The sequence below is a fragment of the Eucalyptus grandis genome, chromosome 6, assembly GCF_016545825.1.
Source record: "Eucalyptus grandis isolate ANBG69807.140 chromosome 6, ASM1654582v1, whole genome shotgun sequence".
Taxonomy (NCBI): Eukaryota; Viridiplantae; Streptophyta; class Magnoliopsida; order Myrtales; family Myrtaceae; genus Eucalyptus; species Eucalyptus grandis.
In genome coordinates, this window is record NC_052617.1 from 20787582 (window position 1) to 20797080 (window position 9499).

Here is a 9499-nt window from a genome sequence, read left to right on the forward strand (position 1 = left end):
GATTGGTTCGTAAAAAATAATTAGTTAACTAAAGGGTTAATACCCTGAAAAACTCCAAACTGGTACACTTGTGACAAATTTACCCCAATCTATTTTTTTGACCATGAAAACCCCAAACTGGTACAGGTCGTCGGCGGCAATTAGATTGTTTCACCTCTAATGTTTTACCCCAAACAAATTTACCCCGACTGATCATAAAAAACTCTAAATTGGTATATTTATGACAAATTTACCCCAAACTAATTTATTCGACCGTAAAAAACTCCAAACTGCTAAAGGTCGTCGACGGCCGATGGGTTTCCGGCGGCGGTCGGCGGTGAAGGTCGAGGGCCGGTGGTCGTGCAGCAGTGGCGGGCCGGCGGGCCGGCGGTGGGCGGCGGTGGCGGCGGCGGTGATCCGTCGGCAAGAATAAAAAATGAATAAATACATAAAAGAAATTGTTGCGTTACCAAACGCATTTCTATTCTTTGTCTATTCCAAGAGTATAAATTTTATGTCGTTAGCAAACGGGTTCTTTTACTCAGAAATTGTTCCCCGGAGCAGAAATAGAAAAGAACTATTTTTGAAAAAAAACTCTTCCCGGGAACAGAAGCGTTGTCATGCACAGCCCAAGAAGACTCAATCTGTGGAGGAATCAATGAATGTCAAATTTCAAGATTCTATGCAAAATGAATCAATTCAGACTCAACTTGAAGAATTTGAACCTGCTCCAGACTCTACAAAGTCTAAATCTTCAGAAGCAGCTCAGACTTCAGAAGACCAGCAACAAATGATCGACGAAGATTCAAAAAATGATCAACAATCTGACAATTCAACTAGCAAATAGAGCCATAAGTCTAGTCATCCCAAAGATCTCATTATTGGCGATATTAATGAAGGAATTCGCATAAGATCCAAAAGGCGTGAAGAACCTAGTGCTGTGGAGAACCCAAAAGCATAGAAGAAGCTTGAACTGATGAAAGTTGGATTGAAGCTATGCAAAAAGAACTCAGGAAATTCAACATTAATGATGTCTGGTAATTGACTCTTAAACCAAAAGGTAAGTCTATCATTGGAGCTAAATGGGTTTTCAGGAATAAGATGAACGAGAAAGGAAATGTCATAAGAAACAAAGTAAGACTCGTGGCCAAGGGATATACGCAAGAAGAAGGGATAGACTATGATGAGACTTACGCACCAGTAGCAAGGTTAGAAGCAATTAGATTATTACTTGTTTTTGCTTGTCATAAGAATTTCGGGTTATTCCAAATGGACGTCAAAAGTGCTTTCCTAAATGGATTTATCCAAGAGGAAGTCTATGTGGAACAACCACTCGGTTTTGAAGATCCAAAAAAATCAGACTCTGTATTCAGACTGAAAAATGCTTTATATGGTTTAAAGCAAGCACCTCGAGCTTGGAACGACAGACTAAGTAAGTTTTTAATTCAAAAAGGTTTTGTTAAAGGTAAAGTAGATACTACATTATTTATTAAAAGAGAAAGCAAAAGTTTTCTACTTGTTCAAATTTATGTTGATGATATTATTTTTGGATCTTCTAATGAAAGTCTGTGCAAGAAATTTTCTAAGTCTATGCAGGATGAGTTTGAAATGAGCATGATGGGTGAGCTAACCGTCTTTCTTGGGCTTCAAGTGAAACAACAGAAGGAATGAATCTTTATCCATTAAGAAAAATATGCTAAAGAACTTGTCAAAAAGTTCGGACTAGAAAATTGCAAAAAGACTGATATAATAATGTCAAGCTCTTTGAAGATGGACAAAGATGAAGAAGGAAAGAAAGTTGACCAGAAGCTATACAGAAGTATCATTGGTTCACTTCTTTATCTAATTGCTTCTAGACCTGACATATTATTTAGTGTTTGTATGTGTGCCAGATTTCAATCAGACCCTAAAGAATCTCATTTAAGTGCTGCAAAGCGTATTATCAAATACATTGCCTCAACTTCAAATTTGGGTCTCTGGTATCCTAAAAAATGAGACTTTACTCTTCTTGGATACTCAAATGCAGACCTAGCCGAATGCAGAATTGATAGAAAGAGCATCTCAGGCACTTGTCAACTACTTGGAAGCTGGACAGTATCTTGGTTTTCAAGGAAGCAAAGTACAGTAGCTCTTTCTACAGCAGAAACATAGTATGTAGCTCTTGGAAGTTGTTGTTCACAAATTCTGTGGATAAAACAACAGTTAAGAGACTTTGGAATTGAAGATTCATGCACTCAAATCAAATGTGACAACACCAAATAAGCAATCAATTTCACCAAGAATCCGATTCTTCACTCAAGAGCAAAACATATAGAGATTCGACATAATTTCATTAGAGATCATGTTCAAAATGGATAAGTTTCAATTTAGTTTATCGACTCAAAGAATCAATTGGCGGATATATTTACAAAGCCTTTGGAGAAAAATCAATTTGAAGTTATTCATTCCAGTCTCAATATCTTAAAGCCTGAAGATGTTCAGACTCAGGACTAAAAGTCTAAAGTCTCTTAGACTCGGACAATTAAGTCTCTATGACTGTAAGTTATTTCTATTTTAGAAATTTATTTCGCGGATCAAATCTTGAAAAGGTACGGTCTTCTATCCGAAATTGATTGGTGTTATTTTCCCAATTTTTTCGTGATTAATGCAATTTTTTTTTTCAAAAAAGAAGTTATTTAAAATGATAGTTATCTAATTTTTTGAAAAAGACAATTATTTTTCAAAAAGGCATATTTATATTTCCTTTTTACGACGTTCCGTATGCCTCGTTTCGACTGCCTTATATACTGTCGGTTCTTCTTTGTTTTACTCACAAAAACCCTAAGAGAGCACAGATCTTCCATTTCCGTCTTCTTCTCTTGTTTAATCCTCGAAATTTTTTCATTTTTCTTGGGAAACAAGCTTGGGATCTCTCAAAGACTGTGAAAGATGTCGTCTAAAAGAAAGTCTTCGAGGATCGCGAACAGGGGACCACAGCAAATGCATGAGGGGCCTACGCACTTTGATCTCACCGAGGAAGAAGAATTTCCTAGACAGCAGCAGAGCCCACAACATTCTTAGTAGCGTCCACCTCCTCCATCTAGAACTCAAGGTGTTGAACATTGAGAAGAGGAAGAAATCATCAAAGATGCAGAACCCGTAAGAACTCTTAAGCCCGCTTTTACCTTCAAACTTTATCGTGCTTTGAAGAGGGGTGGTACTCCGTTGAACTACATTGATGAATTTCTGAAAGAAAAAGGGTATAGAAATGAAACTTTCTTTTTATGCACAATGGAACGATTGGGAATTGCCCTTACTGGGTCGGCGGAAGAAGCATTGGAAAATATCCCAAGCGATCCACATGTTGGAGGGTTGAGTCAACCAGATTGGAATGACGATGATAGGATGTACACTCAGTTTAAACCTAGAATGGGTGTTGCAGCAAAAATCCGAAGCAAAAGAACGGATTTATTTCGATAGGAGGAACACAAGCAACTGTACTCTAAGTTGCTGAAGCGTGGGGTGATAAACCCTAGAAGTGTAGATTTTGACTTTCTTGACTTTGTAAATGTCAATCTGCGAGAAAAATTCAGTCTTTTTCAACTCGAACAGTTTTGTTCTAAATCTATAAAAGCTCATGCTGAACTTACTACTTATTTCTATTCGAATCTCAGTTTCTTGGATGCGAATAGGTTCTCCTTTAGTATTCGAGATCAAGACTATGTGGTTGACATGAATACATTGGCTGATGTGATTGGGGTTGAAAGAGGGAGATATCGACCTATCAGTGTGTCTATTGCTCGTGCAACGTTGGAACTTGTTCCGGATAGAAGGACGGAAGGGAAGATTTCCTATTTAAGGATGAATACGACCAACATTTTGCTTCACAAGATTGTGATTAACTGCCTCAGACCAAAATCTACTTCAAAGATCGACGTTTCAAACTCGGAGGCAAAGCTGATGTATGCCATCAATGCTGGGAAAAAGTTTTCTCTTCCACATACTATTATGTTCCACATGTACAGAGCAGTGCTGAAGGACAAGAGTCAACTTCCTTATCCAGCTCTTGTGACTAAGTTATTCAGACATTTGAACGTTCAGCCTCTCCGGATTTTCTATGTTTGAACATGCGATCAAATGGTGGTGGGACTGAAAATGGTTTCTAAAATGCATTTGAAGGAACTCAACAAGGCGTTGGAACAATTCAAGGAGAAAACCTCTGTCAAGACTCATCAAATCTCTTCGGCTGCAAAGAGAAAAGGGAAGGAGCCCATGGTTGCTCCATCTAAAAAAAGAAGAGCTCTCATCATTGATGATGAAGAGGATGAGGATGATATCACCATTTCTGCGATGGCATTGAAGAATTTGAGTCGTTCTGTTCCAGAATCGACGGAGAGACAGGAAAAAGACATTGATGAGATAGAACAGAGGACTAGAGAGAAAGAAGTTTTGGAGAAAGAAACAGAGGAGAGAGAAGCAGATGAAATAATTGAAGAAGAAGAAGAAGAAGAAGAGGAGAGAGGAGATCAAGCGGAAGCAGAGCATGAGGAACTCTTTTCCCCACCTGAAGGCATGGAAATAGGGGGAGATCCTGAGAAAAGAACATCCTCATTCCCTATCACTAGTGAAGGAATAAGTCGTTCTCCAGCAGATCCACAGGACATCTATGCCTCTCAATTTCCTGAGGAGGGACATGAAGTTTCATCGCCCAATTTGCGTGACCATGCTGATCTACCATCATCTGCCTATACTCCATCTGATCGTGCATAAACTCGTACTCAGACTGATAATTCAGCAGATTTTCACAGAATACTTGATGTTTTCCTGGAGATGCGAGGTCAAAATATATGCTCTAGGATGCGAAGTACAGAACTTGCAGAATGCAGGACAAACCTCTTCAGTTTCTTTGCATGATCAAATCCACGCCCTTGCCGTTTAAGTTCAAGTAAATGCCAAGGGTGAAGAAGTGGCGCATCTGAAGGAGGATTTGAGAAAGCTGGAAGGGATTGTCCAGTCAATGGGAGATTTTCAGCTTGTTCGTGTTCCCAAGCAATCTTAATTACATTCTATTTTCATCTTTACCTTTTTAATGATGACAAAAAGGGGGAGAGATGTGGTGTAGATTTGATTTTGAACTTTGAACTACTTTTGTGTCGATTATGTTTGATTGACTTGACTTTTGTGTTTGACTGTTTGGACTTGAACTGGATTTGGATTTGACTACCTGAACATTTGTTTATCTTAAGTACTATTGATATCTCATGGGCTTTGTTCATTTACAAGACTAACCTATTTTCTATGGATGTAGATTCTAGTGTTATTAAGCCATTTATCTTTGTGAGATATCCATATTTGCTTGAGTAATGTTTTGCAAGACAAAGTTATCCAAATCTGCAGGAAAGTTTTGTCACCATAAAAAATGGGGAGATTGTTGGAGAAAACTTCATTGAGTGTTTGGAAGCTAACAAAATGTTTCCATCAGTCTAGTCTGAAGACTTGCAGACTCTTCCATCAAAGTTTGAAGACTCCGGACTGCCAGACTCAAGACTCAAAGTCTATCCTCATTGACAGATTTTAGACTGTCGAAGAAGGCTTATCCAGAACTGGATGTTCCGTTAAGGATTTGACTTTATTGACTGGAGAAGATCTATTGGCTAGATATAGCATGCCGTAATCCATTATTCAAATCAAGATTGATTTAGGGATTATGAATCCGTTGATTGATGAAGTATACTTGGAAGGTTCTACTTATGGAAACCTAGATCCTGATTTTATGGGCGAGCAGGATTGATGGGCTATCATAATGTTTCTTAAATAGCTCGAAGATCTTCCTAATTAATTTTGTCCAACGGGTAGATTGGAAGAATTCCTTTGGAAAGTGCCAACGGGTGTGATGGCATAAAGGAGTATATAAGGAAAACGTTCTAGTTGTTTGAGAAGTGCGCGATAGAAGAATTCCAAAGTCTGAAGCTCCTAGTTCTTTGTCAATTAAACTGTTGAGCGAAATCTTGTACACAAAAGAGAGTCTATATCTTTGAGAGACCTAGAGGAAGTGTAGTGGAGTCTCTACATTGTGTAATCAAGGAAGAGTTTTTCTGTAACATCTCTTTTGTTGATAGTGAAATCCAGCCGGTGGGCTGTCAGTGTGGAAGAGTGGACGTAGGCTTAGATTAAGCTGAACCACTATAATCTCTATGTTCATAGTCTCTTCTCTACACTCTTTTACTTCGATCATAACTCGTTTTGTTTACAAGAGACGAATTTTCTTTTCATAATCTATTGTTGATTAGTGCTGCACATTTATCACGTAAAATTGTTTTTGCACCTATTCACCCCCTCTAGGTGCTCATACTAGCTTTCACACTTATTGGCTAGAATCCACTAGAAAAACTGATAGGAGATTATAAGTCTTGAGCTTCAAGCACTTAAATTTGTGTGAAGAACTCCTTATACTCTTAGCCTTTAAAAGGTTTACACAATATAGCTTAGCGAAGCAAATGTGTATAATCACAAAATACTATTCAGACTTTGGAATTATAAACTTAAGTTCTCATGAATGCAAATCCTCTCCCCTCAACTTCGTGATTTTGTCTTATATTCCTCCTAGTCCAAGTTGACCATTAGACGTATATCTAGAAGGATCATCCAGCCAATCTACCCGTTGGTCCTAGATTTGGTTGAGAAGATCTGATGGCTTCAAGATCACTGAGGTTGATGTTTCCCATAATTTCTGCCATTCATACAACAATTCAAGTTTCCAAAAGTTAAGTGTTTACAAATGGAAATAATGTTTCACCTCTAATAAGAAATTCCGGGAAGGTTGAATCTCCGATAGATATAAGCAAATTTTCCTTTTGAAACTTCTTAAAAAAATGGCAAGGAATTCAACTAATTTCTGCTAGCCGTTGCATGAGTATATTTGACTCTTTCCTCATCATTTAATAGAATATATAGGGAAAGAAGAATAAGCCATGACTCTGATTCTGATTCATATTGTCCGTTCCTATTCCTTCAGACTTTCCACCTGAAGATATTCTTTATCAGAAACAAAGTCTCTAAGTTTTGTCAATCATCAAAACTACTTAGGGAATATTTTCTCAATAATCTCTCCCTTTTTAATGATGACAAAAACGAGAAGATTGATGAGGTGAAAAGTTTTGAAATAGAAGTAGTTCTTGAATAATTTTTTTTTTTGAAATAAGGCATAGTCAAACCATAAGAATATCTGCATTGAAAGAATTTTAGTGAAACTCTTATAGCTAATGCTTTGAATTTAAAAGTAGGAGACAAGAACAATTTAACCAATCCCCTTAACTTTTACAATGTTCAAAGTCTTTGGAGAACCTGCGGAAAAAGTTTTAGCGCAGTAAAGTTGTAATATTAGTTCTCCTTTGTTGGTCCACCTCCACTTTCTCTCCTTTTTGTCAACAATAAAAAGAATACTAGATAAAACTCAAAATTATAAGCAAACCAGGGTACTAAGGTCAGTTCAACAAATGAAAATCCACAATCATTACAAACCAAATGACAAAACAATTCGAATTTCAAGAAATAATGCAAACATAGAGAATTATTTGGAAGATGATGGTTGGTTTGGGTCAGGGTCTAGAATGGGAGCTAGAGATGGAATTGGAGCAGGAGATGGAACTTTATGGTCTAGAGGCAGTTAAACAAGAACATAATACTACATATTTTCTAGAGTATTCTCCATGCTTGTCATTTTGGTTTCTAGTGCTTTAACTTGAATTTGGAGGAAGAAATTTAAGTTCTTCATTTCTCTCTCCATGCTATCCTTATGCTTCATCATTTGAAATAGAGTTTGTAGAAACAATTTTTCTCCAATGCTATCAATGACAAGAATTCTTGAAAGGTCAATCTCTACCCCCAATTTTATTACCATATCAATATCCTCCTGCCTCTGTCTAGCAACATCATACTCCTTCTTGATACTTGCAACTCCTTTCCTTTATCCTACACAACTAGGTCATAAGAATGAACAGGATCATCAATTTGCTCACTAGTAATGCGAAGAGTTCCAATAGGGATGGAAGTTAGTTCAGCTACAGGGGCATCTTCCATAGTAAGTTCTAGAGCTGGAGGAGTGTTCGGATGAATTTCCTAAGTAATTAGGAGATCAGGAAGAACTCTAGTCATTTCGTTAGATATTTCTGGACCTTCTTGAACAACATCAGTACTATTAGTAGCTCATTTATCAACAATAGCTTCTTGATTCACATCACTAGGATTTTCCACATGATCAGATTCTGCAGGGATGTTTTCAAGTAGAGGTTCCATAAGATCTTCTGTATTATTAGGCTCCCCCTGAATAGGTGGTTCCACTTGGGAAGAATTAGCTTCAACAATGCCTGTGTTTTTTTGAACTCTGTTCATCAGTAATGGTTTGATCCTAAACAAGTTCTTGATGCTCGATGATGTCCTGATCCCTAGGAGGCTTTTGATGCTCAACACCAATATCAACACTCTCCTATTCATTAGTCAGATCAACATCCACCATACTTGCTTGATCATTTGTTGTTCTGAGTTGATCTTCAGCATCCTTTTGCTATTGTTCTTCAGCAATGACTTCCTCTGTCTAATTAGTGATTGTCCCTATTCCTATCTCTTCTTTGGCTTCATTCTCATCATCAATATCAACATCAATGTTAGGTTGATAAGCATCGATATTGTCATCCAAATTAATTGTATCCTCTTCAAATTCTTCCAACATTTATTCATTAAGGTTTTGTAAGAAAGCTCAAGAGCTTTGTCTCTGTTCAACAATTCATCTTCTTTTGATGGGTTGATCAACTAGGTCTAGCACAACTTCATCTACATCCACTTTCAGTAGTCTACCTTTTTGTGTTTTTCCATCCTTCAGCTGTGTGCCTGAAACTCATTTTTCTCATCATTTGCTCATCTATCTTTAGAGGAGGTAGTTGAACCTTGCTCAATTTTCTTGGAATCTCAATGTTTAATTCACAAAAAAATTTCGTGATTAGAGATCCATAAGGCAATTGCCCTTTGTTCTTTAGAACTGTTCTATACATGTGCAATATAATAAGATGAACAATAGAAAATGAGCGACCATTCAAGAAATCTGAAGTGTTGTTGATGCTCTTAAGATTTACTCAATTTATCTACACAATTTGCATCAGTCACATATGTAATAACTTTCCTTCTAAAATTGGCATATAATTTTTCATCATTATCACCCTTTCACCCATTATCCTTAATTTTTTCTTACTAACATATGTCTTAGATACTTTTTTCTTCCCTTTTCTTGATCTAGTAGCACTCAAATCAGCAACACTAGTGTGAGGCATGCTTCTAACGGGATTAACGGACATTAACTCTAATGCCTCTTTACTATCAAAACTATACTTGGCTAACAGCTGAGAAATTACATCCTCACTATCTCCTAATGCCTTGAGATTGCCAATTGTCGATCTTAACTGAGAAAAGTCTGAAGAAGTTTCCATACTTTCAATGCTTTCAGACGAGTAAGACAGATCGAAGAATTCAGGGCTTCCTCTAACTCTGG